Genomic DNA, 17,777 nt, shown 5'->3' on the forward strand with positions numbered 1-17,777 from the left:
GAAGCATTTCTCCAATTGTCTTTACTCATCAATGTCTTATCATGATCCCTAGGCCTTTCACAGTTAGAAATATGTGTGATTTCCTCCTTAGCCTTGTGTCATTGTTGATTTTTAAGAACATGGGTCCTCTGGCCCCTTGCTCTTACTCTCTATTATCCTTAAATAGGTTTTGACCTTTTCATTTTCTATCCTTCATATAGGAGTGGAGAGCACGCTCTCATTCATCTGAGACATTCGGAAGTCCCTTTTTCTTGTGTGCCACTAACTCTCCTCACTCCTGTCCTGTCTCCACCTCTAAGAGACCTCTGAGGGCTTCTCCCATGGGATTCTAGACAAGGACCTTTCAGGATTCCTTGGACTATCCATAGCTGGAGCTGGCTGAGGTGGCCCTTACTAGCCTTTCCCCTAAAGATACACTTCCATTATTTTCCTATTATTTGCCCAGTCCTCCCAAATAGACCATTCTTCAAATATGGAAACAACTCCCTCCCCAGTATAACTTTCCTTATCTAAACTCATATTTGTGGGGCAATGGAAAGGGTTCACAGGGCCTCTGTTCAAATTCTTTCTCTGCCACAACTGTAAAATAAAGGAGTTAGACTAGATGGCTTCCATGGTCCCTTTTCTCTCTAAATCCATGATCCAACTCTCTGGGAAGTTCTGTCATGTGGATTGCATCACCTTCCACTGAGTCCATGTACATTCTGGGAACTTGTCAAAACAGACATTTAGGGTCATGCCTTAAATTGTACTACACCCCACATTCACTTTTGATGCAGGCTTATGAAATGACCACTCCTTCCCCACCAAAAACATTCCTTACAAAAGTCCACATGATACTGAGCTTCCTCAACTATTTTTTCTTTTGTTTTCTTTTGGATTTTTTTTGTTTGTAAAAAGTCCTAGCCTATGAAAGCTGAGTTACAATCTGCACACCACTGCAGGTAAGATTTCTGGCTTCGTCCCTATTTCCAGAGCCACTTGCTAATGGACAGCAAATGGAATGTTCTATCTCTAGCCCTTTATAAGGAAAGCACCTTGCTAATACTGTAATCATTCTGCAAGCTTAACAACAGAGGAAATCATGCCATAACAAATACTCTGTTACTAATGGCAACATTGATTTCTGCAATCAGCCATTAAGTCTAGAAAATGAAAGACAGTTTGAGGTACCTTAAGGCATTACATTGCCCACTGTTAAAGATCTGGTAGCAGGCTGTCGAGGTTAATTCTTTTTAGTCGCCCCCACCCCTACCCCGTTTTGATAAATATTTTAGTGTTGGAGGCAATTCTCTGTTACAGTTATTAAGTATATGCCAGTTTAGTTTGTTGTTATTGTCATGCTTCAGTATACCCTACTTTGAGGACAAAATTAATATACAAATAAAGCGTTAGTTTGCTGGCTTATTACAAACCAGTAAAGAACTCTTAAGACACATAAATCTGTGCTCCACATTCCACAGATTCCTATAGTACTTAATGCTGTTGTTTAAATACCCATGAAACACACTGTCTACTCTAGGAGCAACAGCCTTGTTGGCGATTTATTACTGGTGAGACACATTAGAAAATTCTAAATAGGAGCACGAGTACCACGTAGGGGCTAATTTCATAGTATGGAGAGTGATTAAAATTGTTTTTAGTGACTGGAAAGTGCTAAGATAAAAGGGCTTAGTTTCCGCTTTTCACGGCCTGATACTAAAAGTACTTTATAAAACTTTGCCGTTTTCAGGGATGGGAGGGAAAGAATCGTAACCCTGCGTCAAAGGATATGCCTTTTCTTGGGCTCACACAGAAGGGTTCTTCTGCCAGGTAGTTCAGTTCTGCTAATATTGGGTTAGAGAAACCTGGGGAATAGAACAAGAGAGAGTATCTGGGCATTCTGAAATTTGGGGAAGAACCTGATATGACACTCACTGAATTCAAGAACTGCTTGAAAATCCAAAATCGGCTGAAAATTAAAAGATGTTATCTGTTCAGCCTAATACCAAATGTTTAGCTTTGTACATGACACATTTACCCTGTCTTTCTCACCTTCTGGCCAAGTGATAGCCAGTGCTAATTCCCCATATCCATCATTTTCTTTATTTCCAAATACATATTGTGTTGAAGGAATCCACTCTCACTTCTCCAACTCGGTGGGAATTTTCTAACTCCCACACTGTGTATGTCTGGGAAAGAAAAAAAAACTGCAGTTGGAGTTATCCATAAACTTCTTGTTTCCACCTTGGAATCAGTTGATAAATGTGTCTATTGGTTGATTCCTTTCTGAGTGATCTTAAAATTGTTTTTTTTCCTCTTAAAAATGTCTATTTCAGATTTGTGAATGATTTGGAAATAAATGTAACAACAAAAATTACATACTTGGTATACTTCAAGTCAAAGGTCTATGGCATTAAGTTTTTCCTTGGGCTGTAAACACCCAAACGAGCCTGGCAAGTCAACCTATTTAAAAACAAAACAAAACAAACAAACAACAACAACAACAACAACAAAATGTGATTTGTCCTAAGTGATATTAAACTAGATATATCTTTCAATGTAGGACAATTGGCATTTTGCCATTACCTGCTCTAGAGAAACCTGCGAGGTGAAGACCAAGGTCTTTGGACCTGTGAGTAAGAATGCAATACTTATTGAGGCTTTTATTAAGAAATTACTGCAAAACGGAGGGTTTTACAAATTTCTCAGACAGCATAACAATGTCTCAAAACTTCATTTGCATCACTTGATTCTCTTTTTTGTTGAAAACTGGGTCAGTAGGGCCTGAGAAACTATTTTTTTCAGATCTCAACCAATGAATTCTTCTTTATAAATCGCTGCTCTTAACATGATAGTAGTTCTGAATTCATCATAAAAAAACCTTTTTACAGAGAGCCTCTTAGAACAGATCTCCAGAAGAAGGCTTACAATGAGTGGCAGAGAAGTCCTTTGTTATCTGATGTAATTCTTTGCAAAGGAGGATTGGGAACCGAGTGGCTGTTTAAAAATGTCTTGCTCAGGCTGAGAAGAAGAAAGGGTCAAGTTTGCAATCAAACAGTTATTGCCGAGATGTGTGACTGTCACTGGCTAGGCTAATGTGGTATGCAGCTGTTTGTTATGTGAGTAAAAGAATGTTTGAATCAGTGAACATGTGAAAATGACTCCACTGAACCAGAAAATGTATTTGTTCTCTAGCTCTCCAGACTGCTGAGAACTAAGCTTAAGATCAACTGCTAAAACTAGGACCTTTGACAAATTGAGAGGTCATATTTTCTAACAGAAAATGGACAAAACCAGACGACACACAGATCACTGCCCTGTCCTTTTCTTTTTGTTTTTATCATTTATTTTTGTTTATTTGACTTCCCAATAATTTCCCACAATAGTAGATGTCATTTCTCCCTCCTCAGGCAATACAAAGGAAAACTATTGGGAAACAGGAAACTCAGAAGCACACTTTTTTTCTTCCCTGACACGTAGAAAGCAGTACATATGTTTTCGTCCTATGCTGGTTGTGGTTGCCTGATTGCATGCCAACCCCCTGATGGAATTAATCTCAGCATCATTCTCCTAAAAACATATCAAAGCAGGCGTCCCGGCCTATCTCATTTCTGGCTCAAAAAAAACAAAAAGTTTGTGTTCTTCAGATTTTGCTTTGGAAATAGCACACAGAATAATTAAAACTTAATGTAGTAAGAAACGATATTGTTCATTCTATCCAACAGGGTAGTTACCTTCTGCATTTTCCCATAATTTTGGTGTGGGGATAATTGAAGTCTTGATGGTGGGAAGGGGGTAATTGAATGCATTGACCCTCTAGTTCATTAAATAAAGTAGGCCAAGTTACATGATCAGTGGAAATCAAGGGAGGCAAAGACGAAATAAAATATTGTTAACCCTCATTACTTCTTGTTTAGTATTTAGAGGTGGGCAAGAATTATTTGACCAGCTGGCTTGGAACCCTTGTGCTATCTCTTTTTGTTTGTGGAATTTTCCTTAAACAATCAATCTCCGACCATATTTGGGCCCAAATGATAGAACAAATCAGAAGCTTTTGTACAGGGCATCCTTGCATAGACATAGGCTCGATAGAGATACGATAGTTTTTCTTTCTTTCTTGCCTTTTTTTCCTTCTTCCCTCTTTTTCTCTCTACCCTCCCCCATTTAGTTTTGTGATAGCCATCGCCTGCTCCAAGCAAACAAAACAGGCCAAAAAAAAATTAAGTCTGAGGATTAAGATCTTCATTTTTTTTTTGCTTGTGCATTCCAATTGTTCTTAAAATATTTGGCAATGTCAATTAGTAACTGAGCAGAGTTAGCTGATGAACACAATTTTCCAGTAGACTGAGCACCCTATTGTTGTCGAGCTAACAGCAGATTTCTGAGGTCATTATCATTCGCTGGTAGCTTGGCCCAGCTGCTTCATGCTGCAAAAGCCAAACTTTATACTGGAGCTGGGGGATGGCGTGCAGCAACAGGGGGCTGGGGAGGGAGAAGCGGGAAGTTGGCTGGAAAGCTGAAGAAAGTCATTATGGGCATCAGAAACAGAAAGTAAAAGTTTCTTGTGTATTCCAAGAAACTTGCTTACTCCTGTCCCTCCCAAGCTCTTTTCCACCTGGAGGTCTGCACACAGCTTACTGACAAGGGACGAAAGGCACTGGCAGTGTAAACAAACACTGGGGGACAGAAGAAAAGTGAGATAGTGCTTGCTTTGGAGGAACTCACAGACTGTTTGCGGGAGGCGACACATAAAAGAAAGTCCAGTTGCCAGGCAGATGGAAAGGCCCAGAAATCCTAAGGGTGTAGCAGCAGGGCGGATGGCAAAGTCCAGGGATTTTAGGTTTCATCAGAAGGTCAGATGACGGTGCCAGGGGTCTGCTAAGCTAGAGATAGGGTAGATAATAAGGCCTGGAACATCTTAAGGGGCAATTACAGAGCAGATGGTAAGGCATGGTGATACTCCATTTCCCTGGAAGGGATAGACTTGGTAACTCCCATCTCCTCCAGCCTGTGTGAGTAATCAAGTACCCTGGATGGTTTTGGGGTAGCCAGAGCCATGGAAGAGACAAGTAAAAAAAAAAAGTCAGGGAGATGGGAGGGGGAAAGGTTCCCCAGGTGTTGGCTCTTCTGGCCACCTGGCCATCCCAGAGAAGACTTTTTTCCTTTTTCTTTTCTTTTCTTTTCTTTTCTTTTCTTTTCTTTTCTTTTCTTTTCTTTTCTTTTCTTTTCTTTTCTTTTCTTTTCTTTTCTTTTCTTTTCTTTTCTTTTCTTTTCTTTCCTTTCCTTTCCTTTCCTTTCCTTTCCTTTCCTTTCCTTTCCTTTCCTTTCCTTTCCTTTCCTTTTCTTTCTTTCTGTGGGGAGGAAGAGGAAGAGACACATTCTACTTTTAAAAGTTTTCAGACTGCACCTGCAATTTCATTGATACAGAGAATTCCCAAAGAAGAAATTCCTTCTGCCAATACGTATCAGCACCTGCTCTGAAATTATAGTCTTAGGGAGCTGCGTTGGGGCAGCTTAAGAGACTTGCTCTGGGTCACAGAATCAGCGTATATCAGAGGCAAGACTTGGGACCAGATCTTTCTGAATCTGAATCCATGGATGTCTCAGCTTTTTACCCACCTATCTCCAGATCTATAATCTGATGATCTAGAGACTCATGAACACATCTCTATGTCTCCTTAATAGTTAAAATGGTAATCTTGGGGATTATAAGCAGTGAGTACTGTTTAGATTGGCAAAATATCTTTTTGAAAGATAATAAACAGAAATTTATAATAAAAGCAATATTTAATGTAGAAGGGTCCCCCCAACACAAACCATACTTCACCTCCCTGCGGGCTGGTTTTTTTTTTCCCTTTACCCGCCTTATTTGGGCTCTGGTTCAGTGAGATGAAAAGTTGTACTTTTTAAAGCTCAGCTGTTATAACTGAGCACCATATGCAGCCCTTCAAACCCTGATATGGAATACTGTACATGCTGCTCCCTGTTTGTAGGAGGTTTACAGAAGCTTGAGTTGTGTGTATTAAAGCTGTGTACATCTAGACATTTGCAAGAGCATTTCCAGCAGAACTGCTGTGGGTGCAGGCCTCTGCTAATAACCTGGCAGGGGCTCAGCACTAGATTCTCAGGGAATTCCAGCCAGTGCCAGGGCCCATGGAAAGGCCAGAGGTCAAAGTGGAGGGGGACCATCCCTCTGCTCCCCAGCACCTATTGTGGGCTTTTTCCAGGCCAGCCAATTTAACCTATTTTGACTTTGAAGTCACCCTCAGATTGTTCCCTTTTGGGTGTGTGTAGGTTTTTGTTTTTGTTTTTGTTTTGGTATCCCAGTGACTAATACAGTACCTGGAATATAGTAGGTACATCCTAAGTAGCCATTGATTGATTAACATAGGAAAGGTGGTCATAAAAACAATTAAAAAATAGAAAAAGTTAATTTAAAACTTGAAAGTTAAGAATATAAAAGATAAAATTTATTCTATCTTTATTATGCCTCCTGTTTGAGAACAGTGTGAGTACTGACCAAACATTTCATCTCTTATTTTTTAAAAGTTTTATTGATAGCTTTTGTATTTATATCAGTTTCATTTCCAAGTTTATCCTTCTCCCCCACTGCCCAAAGAGCTTTCCCTGATGAAAAAGAATTAAAACAACCACACAAACAGTTCAGTAAAACCTCATTGACTACCTTGTACAACATCGGCAGTATTCCATACCCATTATCCCCCACCTCTCCATCAAGTGGAAGGTGGGGTGTTCTCTCATTTCTCTTCTGGGCCCAAGTTTGTTGATTTCTTTTGTTTTTTCAAATTTTAAGGAACTTTGTATTGTTTTATTCTTGGTAGCAATTACTTGGGAAGAGCTAGGAACAATCTGGAAATTTCACTGTTCCCTTGGCATGTTTGAGCCTTGGTACAGCTGCCTGATGGTGTTCTATAAGCATTTTAGAAAATGTGAAATTGTAGCATCCTTAACAGTTTCCACCATGAACAGTCCAGGGTGTGATGGGTTGAAGGCTGCATTCACTCCCTAGACCTTTAAAGAGTAAAGTCTGCTTTGCTTTTTCAGTCAATTTCCAGGAAATCGTGGTGAGTTTACACTTTCCCTTTTGGACTCAAACTTTCTTTGGATAGGATTCCTAGCTGAAGATTAGTTTAAAGGTCAACCTGCCTAAGATCTTACATTGATTCTCACAATTACCGCCCCTATCAACTCAGGCAAGTCCTCCAGCTACTTTTCCTTGGTTTATCCATTCTCAGGATGGGTATAATAGCAATGCTAGGAAGGACAATAAGTAGATGCTCATAAAGCTTTCCAAAGATTGATAAACTCCACAAGGGTCATAATTTTACTATTTGCACAGTGGACTCAGAAATGGAAATATGAATTTAAACCTGAATTTAATGATAATAACAAGAAAACTTAGAATAAGTGACAATGAAGAAATCTGTTTTCAATTGGTGCATTGAAGGTTAGCCTCATGGTTCCTGTTGACTCAAATGGTAGGTTCTGGGGTGACTTCCTGGATATCTCTTTGGAAATATCAGGGCAAGATTTAGTAGATTTCATTCTATAAGCAATGAAGAGCGAACAAATGAATGAATGAATGAATGAATGAATGAACTGTTTATTAAGATTTATTATGGGCAAAGTGCTGTGCTAAGCTTTGAAGGTACCAATAGAAAAGTAAAATAATTCTTGCTCTCAAGGAGCTCACATTCTAAAAGAGTGGGAATCAGCATATGGAAGGTTTCTGATGCAAATCAGATGGAAAGGTCTCATGGTCCTTAGGGTACAGCAGCAAAGCAGATGGAAATGCCTCCTCTTGAATGTCATTTCCATTGATAAAATTGTATCAACAGTTGACAGTGCCAGGGACTGTGATGACAAGACCTTTCTTTGCAGGGTCTTCAATAGATGTGACTGTGGCACCTGCTTGTTTTTTGTTTGTCCTTTTGCTTGGAGAACACAAGTCATCCATCTGTAGACCTATTTTCATATTAACCTTTGAAGTAAAATATCTTTGGTCCTTTTAATCTGGTCACATACATAGGCAAAATAAGTGATTGTATCATTAGCATTATTTTAGAAATCACTGAAAGGCTTCCTTGTGTATTTAAATATATCTTCTGCTGGCTGGCTTATGGTTGAACTTTCACCACTAGTGTTCACACCTTTGAATTGATACTCTAAAGTGTGTTCAAGTGTAAATACTCCTTGGAAGAGTCCCTATATTAAATTTTATTAATGATTAATATTCTAGCAAGGGTTGGTTTATTAACTCCCTTACCCAAAGTAACCTTTCTTTGATACTATTACCACTACTACTACTACTACTACTACTACTACTACTACTACTACTACTACTACTACTATTACTATTACAACTACAATAAATAACATTTATATAACATCTACTATGTGCCAGGCACCATGCTAAGCACTTTACAAATATCATCTTATTTGATCCTCATAATAATCCTGGGGAGGGGAGTTGAAGGCTATTATTATCCTCATTTTGCAGTTGAGGAAACTGAGGCAAACAGGATTAAGGGACTTACTCAGGGTCACACAGCTAGTAAGTATTTGATTTGTATTCAGGTCTTCCTGACTCCAGGCCCAGAACTCTATCCAGTCTGCCTCCTACCTGCCCCCTGAGGATCATAAGATCATAGATTTGTCCTTAGGGATCATCTATGGTGAAGGGGGAAGGAGTATCAAAATTTGGAGTTCCTAAGGGAATGAGGATGGAATTCCATTAAGCTAGAGGAAGACAGGAAGGAGAGGCAGGGGCAGCAAAGACAAGCTTGTATAACAGTATGGCAAAGAGGAAAGAGGGCAGGCCTGGTAGTCAACAAGACCTGGTTTGAATCCTGCCTCTGGTGATGACTAGCTGTGTGACCCTGGCAAAGTCATTTCATTCCTCTGACCCTCAGTTTCTTTATATAAAATGAGGATAATAAATAGTCTCTACCTCACATGTTGTTGTAACTATCAATGAAATCATGTTTGCAATATACTTTGCAAACTTTTAAAGTGCTATATAAGTACTAGCCATTATTATTATTCAACCACTTCACATTTCTGAGTTCTAGCCTTGGAGATTTATTTAGTTATAGAAAAAATAAAAGTAGGAGAATCTAGGCTGAAAGAAGAGAGAGAGAGAGAGAGAGAGAGAGAGAGAGAGAGAGAAGAGAGAGAGAGAGAGAGAGAGAGAGAGAGAGGAGGAGGAGAAAGAGAGATACATGGAGAGAGGGAAAGAGGAAGAGAGTGGGAGAGAGAAAGACAGAGACAGTTAGAGAGATAGGGACACAGAGAGACATAGAGAGAGAGAGGACTGTGAACATTTTTTTCCCCTCTTAAATCATGGATGTTAGCAGGATCATTGTTAACATTAAAGCCATTTTTAATGGTAAGGTAGAGAAACACCTGCAGAAACTTAGACTGAATATGGGTAAACTTCCTAAATTAGACATGATTAGACTTGAGGCTTTGCTCTTTGGGCCCTCTGGGCTTTCTTCCTTTCCCTTCTTGGTAATCTACCTTCTCTTCCTGCACAGTGTCCTCTGTTGGCATCTGGCTAGCTCATTCCTCTACCCTTGTTGCCTGGGGGTTGGCAGCTTTCAGTGAATGCAGCTCAGCCAGAAGGTCCTGCAGATGGGGAGAGGGAAAAGGGCCCTTGGAAGTGTCCATCCTCCAAGAAGACTGCCGAAGTCAATGTGGGGCTTTCCCATCTCTTGTGGGAAGAGATCACTGGAGCCAGGAGAAATGACCGGGTCTTCCATCTTTTCCTGGCAGGAGCTGGGGGATGGCAACATTTACTTAAGCTGTAGAATCTGGCACGGTCATCGTTAGGCGCCATCTGGAAAACCATCCTCTGAGCACTACAGAACCTATGAAAAGAAGCTTTGGGGTCTGGGATTCGGGCTTCTTGTTGGTCAAAAGCTAAAATCTCTAGGAATATAACCAAGTTTGAGTCCTTTGGAGGTTGAGTTTTGAGAGTATTCTTGTTCAGCTTTCATCGGGCAGATTTGCGGCTACTATTAACTCCCGTGCATAGAGTTCTTTAAGGAGCCAAACTTGGTCCTCCTTGTTTGCAAGCATACCAGTTCCCACCATCAACTGGGAGCTCAATTTTTGTCTGTCCATCTCACTCTGCCATAGTTATTGGCTTATTTGACCCTTCTAATAACAGGGCTTATGAACAGTAATGTGAAAAATGAATATTGTTCCATTCAAATGTGCTGAAGAGGCGGGATGCAAAGTCCAGCAACTCTACCCCGTAACACATGCAACACCAGACTAAGCACGGAGATTTGCTACCATCCTTTCCATGATCCTTGTCATCACAAAGCTTGCAAAGTCCCCAAACAATGCATGTCTGAACAATACATATTGCTACCTGATGGGCGGGCTGGTGCCAATAGGACGTTAGATGTAAAGGGCTGCAGTCCGGAAAGAATTAATCTACCTCCTGTGATTTTTTTTTTCATTCATTCCCAGGGGGAAAATGTCCTGAGCTTGGCTCCTCATGGTATGAAGCTCTTTGTTTAGAGCCTTGCAGTGTTATGGGACATGTGGCATGTGTCTGGGAGAAGGGGAAAGCATGGAACCAGCTGGCTCTTTGCCTGGAAAGCCCATAACCAGAAAGGGTTCAGCCCCAAATATGAAGAACAAAAGGACATGAGAACTGCTATACTAGGTCAGACCCATGGCCCATGAAACTCACTAGCCTGTCTTGGATGAGGGCACCAAGAAAGGTGGTGTGGAACAGTATAGTTCCCCTGGTGCAGTCTAAAGGGTGTGGGACTTGGATTCAAGATTGGAATTTTGACTTTGCTACCTATTACTTATATATCCTTAGGTAAATTACTTTCCCTTTCTGGGCCTTAGCACGCTAATCTTTAAAATGAAGGGTTTGGGTTAAACAGTTGCTAAGATCTTTTCTGCTCTCTGGTCTAAATCGACCTCAAAAATAGCCATTGTCACCATCATAGGTGACATTTCTATAGTGTCTTTACACATTACATGGTATTTCCCTCTCAATGACTCTTGTGGGTAGGTAGCATAAATATTATTCTCCCCTATTTACATATGAAGTGATTGAGGCTCAGAAAGTTGAACTGATTTATTCTGGGTCTCATGTGGCAGAGTTAAGACTTATAAAGACTCATATACTGAGTTAGAAGGAATCTTAGAAGTCATCCAACCCTTTCAATTTACCACCTAAGAAACTGAGGTCCAGAGAGGGAAACTGATTTATTCGAGGTCGTACCGCTCATGAACTGGAACCCAGTTTGGCAGACTCCTCCTCTAATATTTTTCCTCTTCCACAATGTAGCTTCTCTTGTGTTTTCCTTCATAAACTCTTGTGGATCTGTCATCCATGAATTTATTTAGACCTTTGGGGAAACTATATTTTTTGGCTGGTGTTACTTCTTGGGCTAGCACATTTCCTAAGTTTACTGCCTGTTCTGCGAAGTAACACTTTGGGGATTAGGATTTCAGGCGATGTTTCCTTTCATTTGTCCTAAACTAACCCCAAGAGTGCTACATGTCATAGAACATGTCATCTGTATCTGCTTAGCCGTTGGGATTTCTTGTCTACATGATGTAGGGTATCCTGAAGGCCTTAATTCAATGATTCCCATCCCAGGCTTTATGAAACCCCAAATTATTTCCGATGATTTCAAGAACCAACTTAGCATAGGGCAGAGAGCATCAGGACATTTAGGATCTAGTCCCAGTGCCACTACTTCCTGGTTATGTGACCTTGGAAAAACCACTTTGACTCTCCATTTTCTCCTTTGTACAATATAAATGACAATACCTTTTCTACCAGTTGCACAGGGTGTGATGAAAATCAGATGAAATTTTAAATTGATCAATCGACAAGCATTTATTAAATGCCTACTATGTGCCAGGCACTCTGCTAGGCTCTGGCGCTGTACATAAAAATAATTAAACGATACCTATTCTTAAGTAGTTTACCTTTTATTGGGGGAGACAATGTACATATCACTGAGCATATACAGAATTAATAAAAAGTAAGTATAAGGTAGTTATATAGCTTAGAAAAGTAAGTCATTAATTATAAATGTGAGAGCTTCACGACTATAAAGCTCTGTGTACCCATAAAGTGTCATTATTATTGCCATCTCAAGAATAGTCTACCATTCTGCCCCCCCAAAAAAGTTCAAGTTATACAAATAATGTCAACTTGAATTCATTAGAGGTTTTTTGTTGTTGTTGTTGTTGTTGTTTGTTTGTTTCATTTTGTTTTGTTTTAAAAGAATATTAGTGACTCCACATTTGGTGGAGGGGGAAAGTGGAATTTTTGAAAAGGTATCAGATCTCTTAAAATGCTGGGGATTAAATGCCTTGAGGGAAGAAATGAAGGAAGGAAGAAGGGAAAGAAGAACCATCAGCATAGACATGATCATCATTGTAGTCATTTATACTTTACAAATTACTTAGTACTTCCCTCTCAGGGATTCTGTTTATTAAGTTCCAAGTACTTTTCAGGCTCCTGAGAATAAAAGTACAAAAATGTAGGACCCTCCCTGCTCCGAAGAAGCTCCCATTTTTCTAGATGTAGATAGTACATTTAAGGGAGTGGCGTTCAGAGAAGAGAATTTTGGCCTGGGGATTCACCAGAGTGGTGGATGGGAGCCTTAGAAGAATTGATTATTGGATTCTTTTAAGAAGCCATGATAGTATTAATTGGATTACTGTTCTCAATGGAAGGGAGAAAGAGAGAGTGGTAGGGCATTTGGCAAGATATTGGGGACACATGGATATAAAATATGGTTTGGATCTGGCCAGATAAAGTAGGTTAGGTGAGATTGTATTCTCTCTTCAATTTGGACAGTTTAGCCCTTGAGTTCCAAAACTGAGGGAATTAATTTACCCAGGGAGGAGAACATAGTCTCTGGAGTTCTGATCTAGAGGACCTAGAGTTCTAGGTAAATAGAAGGTGACAACTGCAGGAAAAGTATCAAAATCATCTAGGGCAAATGGGCCTTCAGAGAAGGTTTCACCTTGTGCTAATATTAGTATTGCCTCGTCATTATTTATTAACAGAATTATTTATTAACTGAGACATACAGACTCTCAAGAGATAAAAAAGTGATAGCTCATCTGGTCCTGTGGCTCCTGTATGAGAGGTGCAATGTTAGCTATAGCCAAACTCAAATTCAGGAAAGAACATAAATTGCCAATAGCTCAGGTAACATTTGTTTTCATCCATGTAGCCAGGCAATGCCCAGTTAAGTAGGCAGCCCAGGGAACTTCCCACATGATGCCAAAGTATGGGACTATCCCATGTATTTCCAGGGAATAAGAGAAAAGATGTAGGGCAATAATGTCTAATCCAGGGGTGGGGAACCTGCAGCCTCAAGGTCACATGTGGCCTTCTAGGTCCTTGGGTGTAGCCTTTTGTTTTACAGAAATTTTACAGAACAAACCCTTTTATTAAGGGGATTTGTTCTGTGAAGTTTGGATTCAATCAAAGGGCCACACTTGAGGACCTAGAGAGCCACAGGTGGCTTCAAGGCTGCAGGTTCCCTACCCCTGGAATCAATCCCAGCCTTGCTGCTTAATTTCTAGGGCTCTAGTTTCCTCCTCTATAAAATGAGGAAGTTTGAACTAGGTTATCTTGAACCTTCCAGTCACGCTTTAATAGGTCAGAAAGTCTATTTGTTTCTAGTCTCTCTCTCTCTCTCTCTCTCTCTCTTTCTCTCTCTCTCTCTCTCTCGCGCTCTCTCTCTCTCGCTCTCTTTTTTTTTTTTTGATGCCAACACAACTTTGGAATTGTTCTTGTTTTGCAAATAAAAAAACACAAAAAAGTAAAGGTGGGAATCCTATGTTAACATACTTTTTGTTCATGACTCTTCGTCATCAATATCAAGGAAATAGGCTCCTGATCTTATCAGGTTGAAGAATGTGGCTCCTTGAGAGAAGGGGGTGAGATCATCACCTTTCTTCTCCTTTTCTTCTTTGCTTAGAGTTTATCCAATATGAAATGGGATGGAAAGGTTTTTCTGGGTGAAGACAAAAAGAAAGTCATCTACTTTGTTGCCAAAATACTCCAAACTAAGCCTAAAGGCCCAAATCCCAAAGGCTTATTTAAAGTCTAGGAGACATAATGTGTTTTTAGTTGAATGCAAGGTTGCTGTTGTTTATTGAAGTTCAGCCTTCATTTGCAAAGACCCATGACATCACATTGTGAGAGTCAGGGGAGGGTGTGTTGGTCTGTTAGAACATTTAGAGAGGAAGTGGCTCAGGGTTTGTGCTGCTCACATTTACTTTGTGCTTCTAAGACTCTGTTTCACTCCTGTGTAGGATACAGAGCTTTCTTTGCTGCAGGCATGCCATGCTGGGCAGTCCTATGCCATCATTTCTCATGTCTCATAGTCAATACTTAAGTTCTTCAGAGATACCTTGAGAGTGTCCTTATACCACTTCTTCTGACACCATGTGAATGCTTACTTAGTACAAGTTCTCTGTGAAATATGGTTAAGCATGTGTTTGACATTCAAACGATGAGGCCAGCTTATTGGAGTGTGCTCTGTGCAGTAGAGTTTGAATGCTTGGCAGTTCAGCCCAGAGAGGACTACAGAGCCATCATGCTGACTATATTGTTGTATGACTGCGAAACCTGGACAGTCTATCAGCGCCATGCCAGAAAACTGAACTGTTTCCGCTTGAATTGTCGCAGGAAGATCCTGAAGATTACCTGGCAAAAGAAGGTACTGGATCTTGAGGTCCTCTCTAGAGCTGAACTGCCAAGCATTCAAATGCAAAGTACTCAAGGAATGAAAGAAGACTTCAGAAACATTTCTAGGTCTTAAGTTTGAGCAGTGGCTGAGAATGTGTCCTCATTATAGGCTGATCTTCATATTTACAGTGACTATGTTTTTCCTTGAAGATGCTTCAATGCACACATTACTTGGTTAGCAATAAGTTGTTCTTCTGACATAAAAGTTAAAAGCAAGTGCAAACTCAATATGAATCAATATGAAGACTTGGTTGCCTAAAATGCTAATGTGTGCTTAGACTACTTTCAGAGTTAATAATAATAATAATAATAATAACAACAATAATAGCATTTATATAGCACTTCACGTTTTACAAAGCACTTTACATCTATTATTTTATATTCACAAGACTCCTGTGGGGTAGTTGTTATTATTATTATTATCCCCATTTTATATAGAGAAACCAAGGTTGGTAGAGGTGAAGAGGTTTACTCAGGGTAATACAGTTAGCTACTAAGAGGCTGAGGCCAAATTCAAACTCAGGGCTACTGGAATCTGAGTCCAGCACCCTCTCTACCTTGCCATCTAACTACCCAGAATATCCAGGATGAGGCAAGAGATAGTCCCCATTTGCACTGTTCCCTCATCAGACAATAGCTGGAACACTGTTCATTTCTGGACACCACAGTGTTGGAAGGATTCTGAAAAGTGGAACACTGACCAGAGCAGGGTGACCAGGTCTGAAAAGGAATTCAAGAACATTCCAAACTAGCTGAAGGAAGTTGGGGCATTGTGATTATAGAAGACTTAGGGGGAACATAATCTCTGTCTTCAAGTACTTTAGGACTCTCAAGTGGAAGAAAGATTAAATTTGTTCTGCTTGGTCCCAGATGGAAGAACTAGGTACAGGAAGTAGAAACTGTGGAAGGCAGAGTTAGACTTGATGTCATGAAGAAAAAATTCTAACAGTACAACTAGAGAAAAGTGGAACGAGCTACTTTTAGAAGTAATGAATTCTCTGTCACTGAAGATCTATAAGACCTCTAGAAGGAGCTAGATGGTATAATTTTTAGATAGAGTCCTGGAACTTGGAGTCAGGAAGACCTGAGTTCAAATCTGACCTCAGACACTTAGTAGTTATGTGATCTTGGACAAATCATTTAACCACTTATGGCCTCAGTTTCCTTTTCTGTAGAATGATCTGGAGAAGGAAATGGCAAACCACTCTAGTATCTTTGCCAAGAAAACCCTAAATGGGTTGAACACAACAACAACAACAACAACAAAAATGAGGATAACAATAGCACCTACCTTGTAGGTTTGTCATGAGTTCTTAGCACAGTGACTGGAACATAGTACTTAATAAATGCTTGTTTCCTCCCTTCAAGAGAAGATCCAGTGACCACTTGTCAGAGATGTTGTTGAGAGGATTCCTATTCAGATAAGGATTGAACTCGATGGCCTCTCAAGCCCCTTCCAATTCCCGGATTCTGGGAACAGGCAAAATTCTTCAGGTGTTGAGGGTGCCAAAGGTCAGGTCTTCCTGACTCCAAGTCCAGGGCTCAATCTATTTTACCACATACTAGCTGCCTCTAGAGGTAAGTATTTATTGAGATCAGTGTTAAGGGCTTAAGATATAAAGATAAAAGCTTAGTTCTCTGTTCTCAGGGAACTTAATAAGTATGGATAAGTAAATAAAAAATAAGACAAAGTTAATTGTGAGTTATAGGTTATGGAGAAAGCTAAAAACTGGTACAATCAGAAAAAATCCTCGTGTAGGACAGGGACATGAGCCTACCTAAAACCAGGTAAGTAACTTATTTACTTTTTTAGAATCGGAGTCATTATTTAAACTCTGATTAAATATAAATATGGAATTGTGAACAACACAGTACAGTGAAAATCAAAGGTCTGAGTTTTGACTACTTGAATTACTACTTATCACCTGTGCGATATTTAAATTTAACCCCACTTTCAAGTCAATTAATCTGGAAAAGGTCGCCAGAGGAAAGCCTGATTGGTGCCCCACAGAGCTTTCTTCTGAGTATTCTTATCCCCAAAACATAGGAATAGGGGTTATCCAGCTACTTAAGCTTTCTGAAGAGAAGACAAAGGACATATTTGGAATCTTCCAGTTTTGTGTAACGTGACATGTTTGGGAGAAATGAAAAGCAAAGATCGGACTGGCTTCTTGGCAAGGAAGCTCAGTGCCAGAGAAGGGATAGCCCTCATCAGCAAAGCAGAAGGATAGTTTGTTTTTATCCCTGGCACCTAGCACAGTGCCTGACACATCTTGGCACTTAATACATGCTTGATGATCAATTGATTGATTGATTGGGTCGAATCCAATATCTGACTAGAGAATCAAGAAATTCTTTGTAGGTGACAACATGGTTCTTCTTCCCTACAACCTCAACCTGTCATCTATGAATGAAGATCAGACAAAAAAGAAAAGAAAAGAAAAAGACAAAACAAGTTATATCATAAAGATGTCCAAAATTCTCAAAGAAGAATGAAGAGCATGGACTTTAGAACACCTGAAGTCATACTAGTCAGTTTTAACCCTTTATTTTCATTGTGTAAAAAATAAGATTGTGAAATTGAGGATGTCTATGCCCTTTGAAAGATTACTTTTTGTCCATTTTTCACAACAAATTCTACCAGATTTGGAAGTTATCACTAACACTTAGGACCATGGTGCAGTGTTGAAAGAGACTTTAGGTGTTATCAAACTGGGATGCAGAGTGACCTGGTTTTGGGCAAGATAAGATTACAACTCATCTATCAGAGCCCAGAGTCTCAGGAGTGAGGGTATGAGGACAAATACAAATGCCTCCACTTGTATTTAATCTTATTCGTTAATGGAACTAGAGATGGCCCAGGATGCAGTGGGAGACCTTGGCCTTTTTAAGCCAAGGTGTTTCCCAGGGCTCACTTTGTCTGAGCCAATACCTATTCAGTGATTTAAGGCTACATAAGGAGATGAAGCAAAAGATGGCCTAGTTTGCCTACTGAGAAAAAAAAATCAATCAGGGAGGG

At 39.9% G+C, this 17,777-nt stretch overlaps 1 protein-coding gene across 2 annotated transcripts in view; it reads left to right on the forward strand.

The window, feature by feature from the left end:
* Positions 1-17,777, forward strand: part of ZNF536 (zinc finger protein 536) — a 318,653-nt gene that overhangs the window by 187,567 nt on the left and 113,309 nt on the right. The gene's annotated exons all lie outside the window — the stretch shown is intronic.

This window comes from Phascolarctos cinereus, unplaced genomic scaffold (assembly GCF_003287225.1).
Source record: "Phascolarctos cinereus isolate Bilbo 61053 unplaced genomic scaffold, phaCin_HiC Scaffold_2;HRSCAF=192, whole genome shotgun sequence".
In the NCBI taxonomy this organism is placed as follows: domain Eukaryota; kingdom Metazoa; phylum Chordata; class Mammalia; order Diprotodontia; family Phascolarctidae; genus Phascolarctos; species Phascolarctos cinereus.